At 38.2% G+C, this 17,642-nt stretch overlaps 1 non-coding gene across 1 annotated transcript; it reads right to left on the reverse strand.

Annotated features, from left to right (window-relative positions):
• Positions 1-4,951: 4,951 nt before the first annotated feature.
• LOC148577351 (small nucleolar RNA R71) lies at positions 4,952-5,059 on the reverse strand. Its single transcript, XR_015904172.1, has one exon. It is a non-coding gene; the product is annotated as a small nucleolar RNA R71 (small nucleolar RNA).
• Positions 5,060-17,642: the final 12,583 nt, after the last annotated feature.

Consider the following 17,642-nt stretch of genomic DNA (forward strand, 5'->3'; position numbering starts at 1 on the left):
TTGAGAGTCCAACCACACTCTAGCTCTGTCTCTTACAGCAAAAGGGAAAAGCATGAGCCTGTAGACTTCAGGATCTACTCCATTAGTCTTAACAGTATCACATATCTGCAAAAATTCAGTTAAGAACTGAAAAGGATCTTCAGATGGAAGTCCATGGAACTTGCAGTTCTGCTGCATTAGAGAAACTAATTGAGGTTTAAGCTCAAAATTGTTTGCTCCAATGGTAGGGATGGAGATGCTTCTTCCATGTAAATTGGAATTAGGTGCAGTAAAGTCACCAAGCATCCTCCTTTCATTATTATTATTTTCGGCTGCCATCTCCTCTTTTTGTTTGAAAATTTCTGAAAGGTGCTTGCTGGATTTTTGTAATTTAGCTTCTCTTAATTTTCTCTTCAGAGTCCTTTTAGGTTCTGGATCTGCTTCAACAAGAATATTCTTGTCCTTGCTCCTGCTCATATGACAAAGAAGAAGGCACAGAAAAATAACAATAATAGGGATCCTTTTTACCACAGTATAGAGGTTCCCTTATGTGAGTAGAAGAAAAGAAGAAGAGAAAATCTGAACTCAGAGAGAGAGGGTTCGGATTTTTGGTGAGTGAGGGAGAGATGTTAGTAGATGAATAAATAAATAGAAGGAGATGAGAGAGAAGGATGATTTTCAAAAATAATTTTTGAAAAAGAGTTAGTGATTTTCGAAAATAGTTTTTGAAAAAGGTTAGTGATGAGCGGATAATTTATACGCTTTTTGACACTGTTTTTAGTATGTTTTTAGTAGGATCTAGTTACTTTTAGGGATGTTTTCATTAGTTTTTATGTTAAATTCACATTTCTGGACTTTACTATGAGTTTGTGTGTTTTTCTGTGATTTCAGGTATTTTCTGGCTGAAATTGAGGGACTTGAGCAGAAATCAGATTCAGAGGTTGAAAAAGGACTGCTGATGCTGTTGGATTCTGACCTCCCTGCACTCAAAGTGGATTTTCTGGAGCTACAGAACTCGAAATGGCGCGCTTCCAATTGAGTTGGAAAGTAGACATCCAGGGCTTTCCAGCAATATATAATAGTCCATACTTTGGCCAAGAATTGATGACGTAAACTGGCGTTCAACGCCAGCCTTCTGCCCAAATCTGGCGTCCAGCGCCAGAAAAGGATCCAAAACCAGAGTTGAACGCCCAAACTGGCACAGAAACTGGCGTTCAACTCCACAAATGGCCTCTGCACGTGCTACACTTAAGCTCAGCCCAAACACACACCAAGTGGGCCCCGGAAGTGGATTTATGCATCAATTACTTACTCATGTAAACCCTAGTGACTAGTTTATTATAAATAGGACCTTTTACTATTGTATTAGGCATCTTTTGATCATCTTAGGATCTTAGGACCATCTTGGAACGCATTGTTCTTAGACCATAGGGGCTGGCCATCTCGGCCATGCCTGGACCTTCACTCATGTATTTTTAACGGTAGAGTTTCTACACTCCATAGATTAAGGTGTGGAGCTCTGCTGTTCCTCAAAGATTAATGAAAGTACTACTATTTTCTATTCAATTCTTCTTATTTCGCTTCTAAGATATCCATTCGCACCCAAGAACGTGATGAAGGTGATGATTATGTGTGACGCTCATCACTATCTCCCCTATGAACGCGTGCCTGACAAACACTTCTGTTCTACATGAAATAAGCTAGAATGAGTATCTCTTAGATCTCCTAACCAGAATCTTCGTGGCGTAAGCTAGAATGATGGCGGCATTCAAGAGAATCCGGAAGGTCTAAACCTTGTCTGTGGTATTCTGAGTAGGATTCAATGATTGAATGACTGTGACGAGCTTCAAACTCGCGATTGCTGGGCGTTAGTGACAGACGCAAAAGGAGGGTGAATCCTATTCCAGCATGATCGAGAACCGACAGATGAATAGCCGTGCCGTGACAGGGTGCGTGAGCATATTATTCACTGAGAGGAGGGGATGTAGCCACTGACAACGGTGATGCCCTTGCATACAGCCAGCCATGGAAAGGAGTAAGACTGATTGGATGAAGATAGCAGGAAAGCAGAGGTTCAGAGGAACGAAAAGCATCTCCATTCGCTTATCTGAAATTCCTACCAATGATTTACATAAGTATCTCTATCCCTATTTTATTATATAATATTCGAAAACAACATTATCACTTTATATCTGCCTGACTGAGATTTACAAGGTGACCATAGCTTGCTTCATACCAACAATCTCCGTGGGATTCGACCCTTACTCACGTAAGGTATTACTTGGACGACCCAGTGCACTTGCTGGTTAGTTGTATCGAAGTTGTGACAAATCATGAATTAAGATCAAAGCACCAAGCTTTGGAGCCATTACCAGGATTTGTTCGAGCCTGGAGATCACAATTTCGTGCACCAAGTTTTTGGCGCCGTTGCCGGGGATTGTTTGAGTTTGGACAACTGACGGTTCATCTTGTTGCTCAGATTAGGTAACTTTCTTTTCGTTTTCTTTTCAAAAATTTTTCAAAAAAAAATTTCTAAAATTTTCTCATCTGTTTTCGAAAAAAATAAAAATGTTTTCAAAAATAAATTATTCTATGGCTTCAAAATTTTTAAGAATGAATTCTAGTGTTTCATGAAATATGTTGAATCATATCTGGCTGTAAAGCCATACCCAAACTACTTTGGGATTAGTATTCAACTAATCACTCCAGCCCATGTAATTATATGTTGCAGCCTGGCTGGCTGTAAAGCCATGTCTAAATTTATTTGGACTGAGGCTTGCAATTTATTATCAAGAGCAATTTAGTTGTTGCTCATCTCCTGCTGCTGATCCATGATCACCTGCTGAAGCTTGGCTGGCCATTGGCCATGTCTAGTGTTTTGGACTGGAGCTTTCTTTGAAAGCTTGGCTGGCTAGTGAGCCATGTCTAATTCCTGGACTGAAGCTTTAGACTAACATGGCAAGATTCCTGGAATTCATATTAAAAATTTTGGAATCCTTATTTTTCTTTTAATTTTCGAAAAATATAAAATAAAAATCCAAAAAAATTAGAAAATCATAAAAATAAAAAATATTTCCTGTTTCTTGTTTGAGTCTTGAGTCACATTATAAGTTTGGTGTCACTTGCATATGCATCTTGCATTTTTTCGAAAATATTATGCATTCATAGTGTTCTTCATGATCTTTAAATTGTTCTTGGTAAGTCTTCTTGTTTGATCTTGATGAATTTTTGTTTTGTGTCTTTTCATGTTTATCATATGCATTCTTGAATTCTTAGTGTCTAAGCATTAAAGAATTCTAAGTTTGGTGTCTTGCATGTTTTCTTTGCATTAAAAATTTTTCAAAATTATGTTCTTGATGTTCATCATGACATTCAAAGTGTTCTTGGTGTTCATCTTGACATTCATAGCATTCTTGCATGCATCACATGTTTTGATCTAAAAATTTCATGCATTGCATTTTTTTTTTGTGTTTTTCCCATGCATCATAAAAATTCAAAAATAAAAAAAATATCTTTCCTTTTTTCTCTCATCAAATTCGAAAATTTGGATTGACTTTTTCAAAAATTTTTAAAATCAAATTGTTTTTCATGAGTCAAATCAATTTTTCAATTTGAAAATCTTATCTTTTTCAAAATCTTTTTCAAAAATCAAATCTTTTTCAAAATTCTTAATTATTTTCGAAAATTCCAAAAATATTTTTCAAAAATCTTTTTCTTATTTTTATAACAAATTTTCGAAAATAACATAATCAATTAATGTTTTGATTCAAAATTTGAAGTTTGTTACTTGCTTGTTAAGAAAGATTCAAACTTTAAGTTCTAGAATCATATCTTGTGATTTTTTATGAATCAAGTCATTAATTGAGATTTTAAAAATCAAATCTTTTTCAAAAACTAATCTCAATCATATCTTTTCAAAAATATCTTCTTATCTTATCTTTTTCAAAGATATCTTTTCAAAATATCTTTTCTAACTTCCTAACTTCTTATCTTCTCAAAATTTGTTTCAACTAACTAACTAACTTTTTGTTTGTTTCTTATCTTTTTCAAAACTACCTAACTAACTAACTCTCTCTCTCATTTTCGAAAATATCTCTCCCCTTTTTCAAAATTTCTTTTTAATTTATTAATTATTTTAATTTTTAAAACTTAATTTTCGAAAATTACTAACAATTTTTCAAAAACCATTTTCAAAAATCACTAACTCCTTTTCAAAAATAATTTTCGAAAATTCCCTCCTTCTCTCTCATTCTATTCTATTTATTCATTCATATCCTAACATCTCATCTCACATCTCTTCCATTCGTACAGTTGCATTTCTTCCTTTACATCACATTCTTTGTCTCCCCCTTCTCTTCCACTCACAAAGGGATCCCTATACTGTGGTATAGAGGATCTCTATTATTATTATCATTTTTCTGGCCATTCTTCCTTGTCATATGAGCAGGAGCAAGGATAAGAACACTCTTGTGGAAGCAGATCCAGAACCTGAAAGGACTCTGAAGAGAAAATTAAGAGAAGCTAAAATACAACAATCCAGAGATAACCTTTCAGAAATTTTCGAACAAGAAAAGGAGATGGCAGCCGAAAATAATAATAATGAAAGGAGGATGCTTGGTGACTTTACTGCACCTAATTCCAATTTACATGGAAGAAGCATCTCCATTCCTGCCATTGGAGCAAACAACTTTGAGCTGAAACCTCAATTAGTTTCTCTGATGCAGCAGAACTGCAAGTTTCATGGACTTCCATCTGAAGATCCTTTTCAGTTCTTAACTGAATTCTTGCAGATATGTGATACTGTTAAGACTAATGGAGTAGATTCTGAAGTCTACAGGCTCATGCTTTTCCCTTTTGCTGTAAGAGACAGAGCTAGATTATGGTTGGATTCTCAACCTAAAGACAGCCTGACTCTTGGGATAAGCTGGTCACGGCTTTCTTAGCCAAGTACTTTCCTCCTCAAAAGCTGAGCAAGCTTAGAGCTGATGTTCAAACCTTCAGACAGAAAGAAGGTGAATCTCTCTATGAAGCTTGGGAAAGATACAAACAGTTGACCAAAAAGTGTCCTTCTGACATGCTTTCAGAATGGACCATCCTGGATATATTCTATGATGGTTTATCTGAGCTATCAAAGATGTCACTGGACACCTCTGCAGGTGGATCCATTCACCTAAAGAAAACGCCTGCAGAAGCTCAAGAACTCATTGACATGGTTGCTAATAACCAGTTCATGTACACTTCTGAAAGGAATCCTGTGACTAATGGGACGCCTATGAAGAAGGGAGTTCTTGAGGTTGATACTCTGAATGCCATATTGGCTCAGAACAAAATATTGACTCAGCAAGTCAATATGATTTCTCAGAGTCTGCATGGAATGCAAGCTGCATCCAACAGTACTCAAGAGGCATCTTCTGAAGAAGAAGCCTATGATCCTGAGAACCCTGCAATAGCAGAGGTAAATTATTTAGGTGAACCTTATGGAAACACCTATAACTCAACATGGAGAAATCATCCAAATTTCTCATGGAAGGATCAGAAGCCTCAACAAGGCTTTAACAATGGTGGAAGAAACAGGTTTAGCAATAGCAAACCTTTTCCATCATCAACTCAGCAACAGACAGAGAACTCTGAACAAAATGCTTCTAATTTAGCAAATCTAGTCTCTGATCTATCTAAGGCCACTGTAAGTTTCATGAATGAAACAAGGTCTTCCATTAGAAATCTGGAAGCACAAGTGGGCCAGCTGAGTAAAAGGATCACTGAAATCCCTCCTAGTACTCTCCCAAGCAATACAGAAGAGAACCCAAAAGGAGAGTGCAAGGCCATTGACATAAGCGCCATGGCCGAACCTGTAAGGAAAGGAGAGGACGTGAATCCCAAGGAAGAAGACCTCCTGGGATGTCCAGTGATCAATAAGGAGCTTCCCTCTGGGGAATCAAAGGACTCTGAGGCTCATCTAGAGACCATAGAGCTTCCATTGAACCTCCTTATGCCCTTCATGAGCTCTGATGAGTATTCCTCTTCTGAAGAGAATGAGGATGCCACTGAAGAGCAAACTGCCAAGTTTCTTGGTGCAATCATGAAGCTGAATGCCAAATTGTTTGGCATTGATGCTTGGGAAGTTGAACCTCCCTTGTTCATCAATGAACTAAGTGATCTGGATCAACTGACATTGCCTCAGAAGAGACAGGATCCTGGAAAGTTCATAATACCCTGTACCATAGGCACCATGATCTTTAAAGCTCTGTGTGACCTTGGTTCAGGAATAAACCTCATGCCCCTCTCTGTAACAGAGAAACTGGGAATCTATGGGGTGCAAGCTGCTAAAATCTCACTAGAGATGGCAGACAGCTCAAGAAAACAGGCTTATGGACAAGTAGAAGATGTATTAGTAAAGGTTGAGGGCCTTTACATACCTACTGATTTCATAGTCCTGGATACTGGAAAGGAAGAGGATGAATCCATCATCCTAGGAAGACCTTTCCTGGCCACAGCAAGAGCTGTGATTGATGTTGACAGAGGTGAAATAGTCCTTCAATGGAATGAGAACTCCCTTGTATTCAAAACTCAAGGATATCCCTCTGCAACCATGAGGAGGAAGTAGGAAAAGCTTCTCTCCAAGCAGAGTCAAGCAGAGCCCCCACAGTCAAACTCTAAGTTTGGTGTTGGGAGGCCACAACCAAACTCTAAGTTTGGTGTTGAACTCCCATATCCAAACTCTAAGTTTGGTGTTGGAGAGTCTCAACAAAGCTCTGCACATCTGTGAGGCTCCATGAGAGCCCACTGTCAAGCTATTGACATTAAAGAAGCGCTTGTTGGGAGGCAACCCAATGTTTATCTAATTCTTATTTTTCATGTTTTCTTAGGTTCATGATCATGTGGAGTCACAAAATAAATAGAAAAATTGAAAACGGAATCAAAAACAGCAGAAGAAAAATCACACCCTGGAGGAGCATCTGTCTGGCGTTCAGCGCCAGAACAGAGCATGGTTCTGGCGCTGAACGCCCAAAATGGGCAGCTTCTGGGCGCTGAACGCCAGAACAGGCATGGTTCTGGCGTTCAACGCCAGAAATGGCACACAAATGGGCGTTGAACGCCCAAAATGGCCACCAACCTGGCGCTGAACGCCCAGAGTTGGGTACAAAGGCATTTTTACATGCCTAATGGGTGTAAGGATGTAAATCCTTGAACACCTCAGGATCTGTGGACCTCACAGGATCCACTCAGGATCTGTGGACCCCACAGGATCCACTCAGGATCTGTGGACCCCACAGGATCCCCACCTACCTCCACTCACTTCTTCTCACCACTCTCTTTCACACAACCCCATAAACACTCTTCCCTAAAAACCCCTCACCAATCACATCAATCTCTCTTCCCCACTAAACCTTCACCACTCACATCCACCCACTCTTCCCAATAAACCTACCTCATAAACTCCACCTACCTTCAAAATTCAAAACCAATTTCCCACCCAAACCCACCCATATGGCCGAACCTTTATCCCCCTCCCTTCCCTATATAAAGACCTCCATTCTTCATCAAATTCACACAACACACCCCTCTACACTCCTCTTGGCCAAAACCTCCTATCACTCTCCCTCTCCATATTTCTTCTTCTTCTTCTTCTATTCTTTTGTTTATTGCTCGAGGGCGAGCAATATTCTAAGTTTGGTGTGGTAAAAGCATAGCTTTTTTGTTTTTCCATTACCATTGATGGCATCTAAGACCGGAGAATCCTCTAGAAGAGGGAAAGGGAAGACAAAAGCTTCCACATCCGAGTCATGGGAGATGGAAAGGTTCATCTCCAAAGCCCATCAAGACCACTTCTATGATGTTGTGGCCAAGAAAAAGGTGATCCCTGAGGCCCCTTTTAAACTCAAAAGAAATGAGTATCCGGAGATCCGACATGAAATTCAAAGAAGAGGTTGGGAAGTTCTAACAAATCCCATCCAACAAGTCGGCATCCTAATGGTTCAAGAGTTCTATGCCAATGCATGGATCACCAAGAACCATGATCAAAGTAAGAACCCGGATCCAAAGAACTATGTTACAATGGTTCGGGGGAAATACTTGGATTTTAGTCCGGAAAATATGAGGTTGGCGTTCAACTTGCCATACATGGAAGAGAACGCACGCCCCTACACAAGCAGAGTCAACTTTGATCAAAGGTTGGACCAAGTCCTTATGGACATATGTGTAGAAGGAGCTCAATGGAAGATTGACTCCAAAGGCAAGCCGGTTCAACTAAGAAGATTGGACCTCAAGCCTATAGCTAGAGGATGGTTGGAGTTTATTCAATGCTCAATCATTCCCACTAGCAACCGGTCTGAAGTTACTATAGACCGAGCCATCATGATCCATAGCATCATGATTGGAGAAGAGGTGGAAGTTCATGAGATTATACCTCAAGAACTCTACAAGGTGGCTGACAAGTCCTCCACCATGACAAGTCCCGCTCATATGATTGAAGCTCTGTTTCATTGATAGTTTGGAATTTGTAGTATATTTTCTTCTTTTTATCCTATTTGATTTTCAGTTGCTTGGGGACAAGCAACAATTTAAGTTTGGTGTTGTGATGAACGGATAATTTATACGCTTTTTGGCATTGTTTTTAGTATGTTTTTAGTAGGATCTAGTTACTTTTAGGGATGTTTTCATTAGTTTTTATGTTAAATTCACATTTCTGGACTTTACTATGAGTTTGTGTGTTTTTCTGTGATTTCAGGTATTTTCTGGCTGAAATTGAGGGACTTGAGCAGAAATCAGATTCTGAGGTTGAAAAAGGACTGCTGATGCTGTTGGATTCTGACCTCCCTACACTCAAAGTGGCTTTTCTGGAGCTACAGAACTCGAAATGGCGCGCTTCCAATTGCGTTCGAAAGTAGACATCCAGGGCTTTCCAGCAATATATAATAGTCCATCCTTTGGCCAAGAATTGACGATGTAAACTGGCGTTCAACGCCAGCCTTCTGCCCAAATCTGGCGTCCAGCGCCAGAAAAGGATCCAAAACCAGAGTTGAACGCCCAAACTGGCACAGAAACTGGCGTTCAACTCCACAAATGGCCTCTGCACGTGCTACACTTAAGCTCAGCCCAAACACACACCAAGTGGGCCCCGGAAGTGGATTTATGCATCAATTACTTACTCATGTAAACCCTAGTGACTAGTTTATTATAAATAGGACCTTTTACTATTGTATTAGGCATCTTTTGATCATCTTAGGATCTTAGGACCATCTTGGAACGCATTGTTCTTAGACCATAGGGGCTGGCCATCTCGGCCATGCCTGGACCTTCACTCATGTATTTTTAATGGTAGAGTTTCTACACTCCATAGATTAAGGTGTGGAGCTCTGCTGTTCCTCAAAGATTAATGAAAGTACTACTATTTTCTATTCAATTCTTCTTATTTCGCTTCTAAGATTTCCATTCGCACCCAAGAACGTGATGAAGGTGATGATTATGTGTGACGCTCATCACTATCTCCCCTATGAACGCGTGCCTGACAAACACTTCTGTTCTACATGAAATAAGCTAGAATGAGTATCTCTTAGATCTCCTAACCAGAATCTTCGTGGCGTAAGCTAGAATGATGGCGGCATTCAAGAGAATCCGGAAGGTCTAAACCTTGTCTGTGGTATTCTGAGTAGGATTCAATGATTGAATGACTGTGACGAGCTTCAAACTCGCGATTGCTGGGCGTTAGTGACAGACGCAAAAGGAGGGTGAATCCTATTCCAGCATGATCGAGAACCGACAGATGAATAGCCGTGCCGTGACAGGGTGCGTGAGCATATTATTCACTGAGAGGAGGGGATGTAGCCACTGACAACGGTGATGCCCTTGCATACAGCCAGCCATGGAAAGGAGTAAGACTGATTGGATGAAGATAGCAGGAAAGCAGAGGTTCAGAGGAACGAAAAGCATCTCCATTCGCTTATCTGAAATTCCTACCAATGATTTACATAAGTATCTCTATCCCTATTTTATTATATAATATTCGAAAACAACATTATCACTTTATATCTGCCTGACTGAGATTTACAAGGTGACCATAGCTTGCTTCATACCAACAATCTCCGTGGGATTCGACCCTTACTCACGTAAGGTATTACTTGGACGACCTAGTGCACTTGCTGGTTAGTTGTATCGAAGTTGTGACAAATCATGAATTAAGATCAAAGCACCAAGCTTTGGAGCCATTACCAGGATTTGTTCGAGCCTGGAGATCACAATTTCGTGCACCAGTTAGTAATTTCCGAAAATTAAAATAAAAAATTAAAATAATTAGTTAATTAGAAAGAAATTTTGAAAAAGAGGGAAGGAATTTTCGAAAATTAGAGAGAGAAAGTTAGTTAGGTAGTTTTGAAAAAGATAAGAAACAAACAAAAAGTTAGTTAGTTAGTTGAAACAAATTTGAAAATCAATTTTGAAAAGATAAAAAGATAAGAAGTTAAAAAAGATATTTTAAAATCAAATTTTTGAAAAAGATATGATTTTGAAGATATTTTTTAAAAGATATGATTGAAATTAGTTTTGAAAAAGATTTGATTTTTAAAATCACAATTAATGACTTGATTCACAAGAAATCACAAGATATGATTTTAAAACTTAAAGTTTGAATCTTTCTTAACAAGCAAGTAACAAACTTGAAATTTTTGAATCAAAACATTAATTGATGATGATATTTTCGAAAATTATGATATAAAATTAAGAAAAGTATTTTTGAAAAATATTTTTAAATTTTCAAAAATAGACAAGAAAAATGAAAAAGATATATTTTTGAAAAAGATTTTGAAAAAGATAAGATTTTTAAATTAAAAATTTGATTTGACTCATAAAAACAACTAGATTTTAAAAATTTTTGAAAAAGTCAATCCAAATTTTCGAATTTATGAGAAGAAAAAGGGAAAGATATTTTTTTTATTTTTGAATTTTTAATGATGAGAGAGAAAAACATGAAAAATGATGCAATGCATGAAAATTTTGGATCAAAGTATGTGATGAATGCAAGAACACTATGAATGTCAAGGTGAACACTAAGAACACTTTGAATGTCAAGATGAACATCAAGAACTTATTTTTGAAAAATTTTATATGCAGAGAAAACATGCAAGACACCAAACTTAGAGATCTTTCATGTTTAGACTCTATGGATGCAAGAATGCATATGAAAAACAAGAAAAGACACAAAACAAGAAAACATCAAGATCAAACAAGAAGACTTGCCAAGAACAACTTGAAGATCATGAAGAACACCATGAATGCATGAATTTTCGAAAAATGCAAGATGAATATGCAATTGACACCAAACCTAAAAATTGACTCAAGACTCAAACAAAAAACACAAAATATTTTTTTGATTTTTATGATTTTATTAGTTTTTTTGGATTTTTCGAAAATTATTTGAAAAAGAAAAATAAGGATTCCAAAATTTTTAATATGAATTCCAGGAATCTTGTGTTCTTAGTCTAAAGCTCCAATCTGAGGGTAAGGCATGGCTTAATAGCTAGCCAAGCTTTAGTATGTAACTCAGACATGCCACATCTAACATTCCAATTAACTTGCCTCTATGCTGATGGTTGGAAGCCTCTATCCAAAGGAATTAAACATGGCTTTACAGCCAGCCAGGCTCCAACATTTTTCATGAAACTCTAGAATTCATTCTTAAAAATTCTGAAGAAAAATATATTTTAATTTTTTTGGAAATTTTTTTCGAAAACAAAGGGAAAATTTTTGAAAAATTTTTTGAAAATAAAACAAAAAGAAAATTACCTAATCTGAGCAACAAGATGAACCGTCAGTTGTCCAAACTCGAACAATCCCCGGCAACGGCGCCAAAAACTCTGTACGCACGTCTTAATAAATTGTTTTTCATTCACAACTTCGATACAACTAACCAGCAAGTGCACTGGGTCGTCCAAGTAATAAACCTTACGTGAGTAAGGGTCGATCCCACGGAGATTGTCGGTATGAAGCAAGCTATGGTCATCTTGTAAATCTCAGTCAGACGGATATAAAATAGTCATGGAGTTTTCGAAAATAAATAATAAAATAAGGATAGAAATACTTATGTAAATCAGTGGTGAGAATTTCAGATAAACGCATAGAGATGCTTTCGTTCCTCTGAACTTCTGCTTTCCTGCTGTCTTCATCCAATCAGTCTTACTCCTTTCTATGGCTGGCTTTATGTACGGACATCACTATTGGCAATGGCTACTTTTTATCCTCTCTGGAAAATGGTCCAATGCGCTGTCACTGCATGGCTAATCGTCTGGAGGCATCACCGTTGTCAATGGCTGCATCCCATCCTCTTGTGAAAATGGTCCAAATGCTCTGTCACAGCACGGCTAATCATCTGAGGTTCTCGATCATACTGGAATAGGATTCACCTTCCTTTTGCATCTGTCACTATGCCCAACACTCTCGAGTTTGAAGTTCGTCACAGTCATTCAATCCCAGAATCCTACTCGGAATACCACAGACAAGGTTTAGACTTTCCGGATTCTCATAAATGCCGCCATCAATCTAGCTTATACCACGAAGATTCTGATTAAGAGATCCAAGAGATAATCATTCAATCGAAGGTAGAATGGAAGTGGTTGTCAGGCACGCGTTCATAGGGAATGATGATGATTGTCACGTTCATCACATTCATGTTGAAGTGCGAATGAATATCTTAGAAGCGGAATAAGTTGAGTTGAATAGAAAAACAGTGGTACTTTGCATTAATCTTTGAGGAACAGCAGAGCTCCACACCTTAATCTATGGAGTGTAGAAACTCTACCGTTAAAAATACATAAGTGAAAGGTCTAGGCATGGCCGAATGGCCAGCCCCCATTATCTAAGAACTAGGCGTCCAAAGATGATCAAAAGATGTCAAATACAATAGTAAAAAGTCCTATTTATACTAAACTAGTTACTAGGGTTTACAGAAGTAAGTAATTGATGCATAAATCCACTTTCGGGGCCCACTTGGTGTGTGCTTGGGCTGAGCTTGAATGTTACACATGTAGAGGTCAATCTTGGAGTTGAACACCAGTTTGTAATGTATTTCTGGCGTTCAACTCTGGCTTGTGACGTATTTCTGGCGTTTAACTCCAGACAACAGCGTAGAACTGGCGTTCAACGCCCTTTTACATCTCCTAAACTCGACCAAAGCATGGACTATTATATATTGCTGGAAAGCCCTGGATGTCTACTTTCCAACTCAATTAGAAGTGCGCCATTTTAAGTTCTGTAGCTCCAGAAAATCCACTTTGAGTGCAGGGAGGTCAGAATCCAACAGCATCAGCAGTCCTTCTTCAACCTCTGAATCAGATTTTTGCTCAAGTCCCTCAATTTTAGCCAGAAAATACCTGAAATCACAGAAAAACACACAAACTCATAGTAAAGTCCAGAAATGTGAATTTAACATAAAAACTAATAAAAACATCCCTAAAAGTAACTAGATCCTACTAAAAACATACTAAAAACAATGCCAAAAAGCGTATAAATTATCCACTCATCACTTAGCTTTCAGAGTTTCAAACGCCTGCAGGCACTTTATGTCAAACACAAATGGCGTGTCAGCAGCTAGCAGGTTGCTTAGAGGTTTTGCAATTTTTGAAAAATCCTTTATAAACCTCCTATAGAATCCTGCATGCCCCAGAAAGCTTCTGATTGCCTTAACATTGGCAAGTGGTGGTAATTTTTCAATTACCTCTATTTTAGCTTGATCCATCTCTATCACTTTGTTCGAAATCTTATGCCCAAGGACAATCCCTTCAGTCACCATAAAATGACATTTTCCCAGTTTAAAACCAGGTTGGTCTCTTGGCATCTTTTCAGAACAAGTGCTAAATGGTCAAGGCAGGAGCTGAATGAGTCTCCATATACTGAGAAGTCATCCATGAAGACTTCCAGAAATTTTTCCACCATATCAGAGAAAATAGAGAGCATGCATCTCTGAAAGGTTGCAAGCGCATTACACAGCCCAAATGGCATCCTTCTGTAAGCAAACACTCCAGATGGACATGTGAATGCTGTTTTCTCTTGATCCTGGGGATCTACTGCAATTTGGTTGTAGCCTGAATAGCCATCTAAAAAACAGTAATAATCATGACCTACTAGTCTTTCTAGCATCTTGTCTATGAATGGTAAAGGAAAATGATCCTTTTTGGTGGCTGTATTGAGCCTTCTGTAGTCAATACACATGCGCCACCTTGTAACTGTTCTTGTAGGAACCAGTTCATTTTTTTCATTATGAACCACTGTCATGCCTCCCTTTTTCGAGACAACTTGGACAGGGCTCACCCAGGGGCTATCAGAAATAGGATAAATAATCCCAGCCTCCAATAATTTGGTGACCTCTTTCTGCACCACTTCCTTCATGGCTGGATTTAGCCGCCTCTGTGGTTGAACCACTGGCTTAACATTGTCCTCCAATAAGATCTTGTGCATGCATCTAGCTGGGCTTATGCCCTTAAGGTCACCTATGGACCACCCAAGAGCTGTCTTGTGTGTCCTTAGCACTTGAATTAGTGCTTCCTCTTCCTATGGATTTAAAGCAGAGCTTATGATCACTGGAAAAGTGTCACCTTCTCCCAGAAATGCATATTTCAGGGATGGTGGTAATGGTTTGAGCTCGGGTTTATGAGGTTTTTCCTCTTCCTGAGGAAATTTCAGAGGCTCTTTCAATTCCTCTGAATCCTCAAGATCAGGCTGAACATCTTTAAAGATATCTTCCAACTCTGATTCGAGATTCTCAGCCATGTTGATCTCCTCTACCAAAGAGTCAATAAGATCAACTTTCATACAGTCTTTTGGTGTGTCTGGATGCTACATGGCATTGACAGCGTTCAACTTAAACTCATCCTCATTGACTCTCAGGGGTGACTTCCCCCTTTTGGACATCAATGAGAGTTCGTCCAGTTGCTAGGAAAGGTCTTCCTAGAATGAGAGTAGCACTCTTGTGCTCCTCCATTTCTAACACTACAAAGTCAGTGGGAAAGGCGAATGGCCCAACCCTGACAATCATGTCCTCAATCACGCCTGATGGGTATTTAATGGAGCCATCAGCAAGCTGGAGACATATCTGGGTTGGTTTAACTTCTTCAGTTAAACCAAGCTTTCTGATAGTGGATGCAGGTATTAGGTTGATGCTTGCCCTAAGATCACATAAGGCTGTCTTGGTGCAATTACCCTCTAATATGCATGGTATCAGAAAGCTTCCGGGATCTTTAAGCTTTTCTGGAAAGCTTTTCAGAATGACTGCACTGCATTCTTCAGTGAGGAGAACTCTTTCAGTTTCTCTCCAATCCTTCTTATGACTCAAGATCTCTTTCATGAACTTGGCATAAGAAGGTATTTGCTCAAGTGCCTCTACAAACGGAATCTTTATTTCAAGAGTCCTGAGATAATCTGCAAAGCAAGCAAATTGCTTATCCTGCTCCTCTTGGCGGAGTTTTTGAGGATAAGGTATCTTGGATTTATATTCTTCAACCTTAGTTGCTGCAGGTTTATTTCCTACAGAGGTGGTTGGAGAAGCCTTTTTAGAGGGGTTGTTATCAGCACTTGTGTATGTTTGATCCCTCACTGGCATTTGAATGCTAGGGTTAGAAGCTGGAGTGACGTTGGATGCCAACTCCTCACCTGTTCCTGGCGTCTGAACGCCAGAACTGTGCTTCTTTTGGGCGTTCAACGCCAATTCCTTGCTTGTTTCTGGCGTTGAACGCCAGGACTGAGCATGGTTTGGGCGTTCAACGCCAGCTTTCCACCCAATTTCTGGCGTTTGATTGCCAGAATTATTCCTCTCCGGGCTCTTACTGTCCTCAGATGGATTTTGGGTAGTTTGCTCATTTCTTAGCTTCTTGCTACCTTGAAGTGGGGCAACTAATGTTTTCCCACTTCTTAATTGAACTGCTTGGCACTCTTCTGTTATTTGTTTTGACAGCTGCTGCTTTGTTTGCTTTATTTGTACTTCCATATTTATATTAGCCATTCTTGTCTCTTGTAGTCTCTCCTTGAATTCGGCTAACTGTTTTGTTAGAAAATCCAATTGCTGATTGAATTCAGTAGCTTGTTCTGCAGGACTAAGTTTAGCAGTCACTGTTCTAGCCTCTTCTTTCATGGAAGGTTCACTGCTTAGGTACAGACGCTGATTTCTGGCAACTGTATCAATGAGCTCTTGAGCTTCTTCAATTGTCTTTCTTATGTGGATAGATCCACTAGCTGAGTAATCTAGAGAAATCTGAGCCCTTTCTGTAAGCCCATAATAGAAGATGTCTAACTGAACCCACTCTGAAAACATTTCAGAGGGGCACTTTCTTAGCATCTCTCTGTATCTCTCCCATGCATCATAAAGAGATTCATTATCTCCTTGTTTAATGCCTTGGATGTCCAGCCTTAGCTGATCTACTTCCTTATCATGGACTGCGTCAACAATTTGTAAAAACTGTGCCAGAAACTCTGTAGGTTCTTCCTGTGGAAGACCAGAATACTGGCAACTTTGCTGCACCATGATAATGAGCTGAGGATTTAACTCAAAGCTACTGACTCCAATGGAGGGTATACTGATACTACTCCCATATGAAGTAGTAGTGGGATTAGCATATGACCCCAGAGTCCTTCTGGACTATTCATTTCCACTTAGATCCATGATGGAGAAAGGGAGATGATGTAAAATAGAGAAAAATATTTTTATTTATTTATTTATTTATTTATTTCAAAAATAAAATAAACTAAAATAAAATAAATAAAGATGGGTGAAGATTTTCGAAAAATGAAGAGAGAGAAAGAAGAAAAATGGTTAGGAAGTTTTGAAAAAGATATGATTGAAAGGATTTAATTGGAAAAGATATGATTTGAAAAAGATATGATTTTTAAATTTGATGACTAATTTAATGCTAATTTTTCGAAAATTATGAGTGGAATGAAGAAAAGATATTTTTTTTTATTTTTAAATTTTATGATGAAAGAGAAAAACACATAAAAGACACACAACTTAAAATTTTTTGATTTAATGCTCCTTGTTTTCAAAAATTTTGGAGGGAAAATACCAAGGAACACCAAACTTAAAAATTTTAAGATCAAAACACAAGGAAGACTCAAGAACACTTCGAAGAATCACAAGAACAACAAGAACATGAAGGTAGAACACCAAACTTAAAATTTTTAGAAAACCAAAATAAAATTTTCGAAAACCAAAGAGAAATCAACAAGAAAACACCAAACTTAAAGTTTGGCACAAGATTTAATAGAAAAATTATTTTTGAAAAAAAGAATTTAAAAAGACACTACCCAATTACCAAGAACATAGACCAACGCTCTAGCCAATTGGGCAGTAAATGTAACACTTGTTTTGAAGAAGTATTTTTAATAACTAAGAATAATAATTTTTTTTGAAAACTAATGTTTTGAAAAGGCACACGAAAAACAAGAAAAGAAACAGAACAAGAAAAACTAAATATCAAACAAGAAAAATAAACAAGAACAACTTGAAGATGAAGGAAGAACAAAGAACACAAATTTCGAAAATTTTAAAAGAAATTTTTTTTTCCTAATCTAAGCAACAAAATAAACCGTCAGTTGTCCAAACTCGAACAATCCTCGGCAACGGCGCCAAAAACTTGGTGCACGAATTGTGAATCACACTTTTCACAACTCGTACCACTAACCAG

This window comes from Arachis ipaensis, chromosome B1 (genome assembly GCF_059453495.1).
Source record: "Arachis ipaensis isolate K30076 ecotype BB chromosome B1, ASM5945349v1, whole genome shotgun sequence".
NCBI lineage: Eukaryota > Viridiplantae > Streptophyta > Magnoliopsida > Fabales > Fabaceae > Arachis > Arachis ipaensis.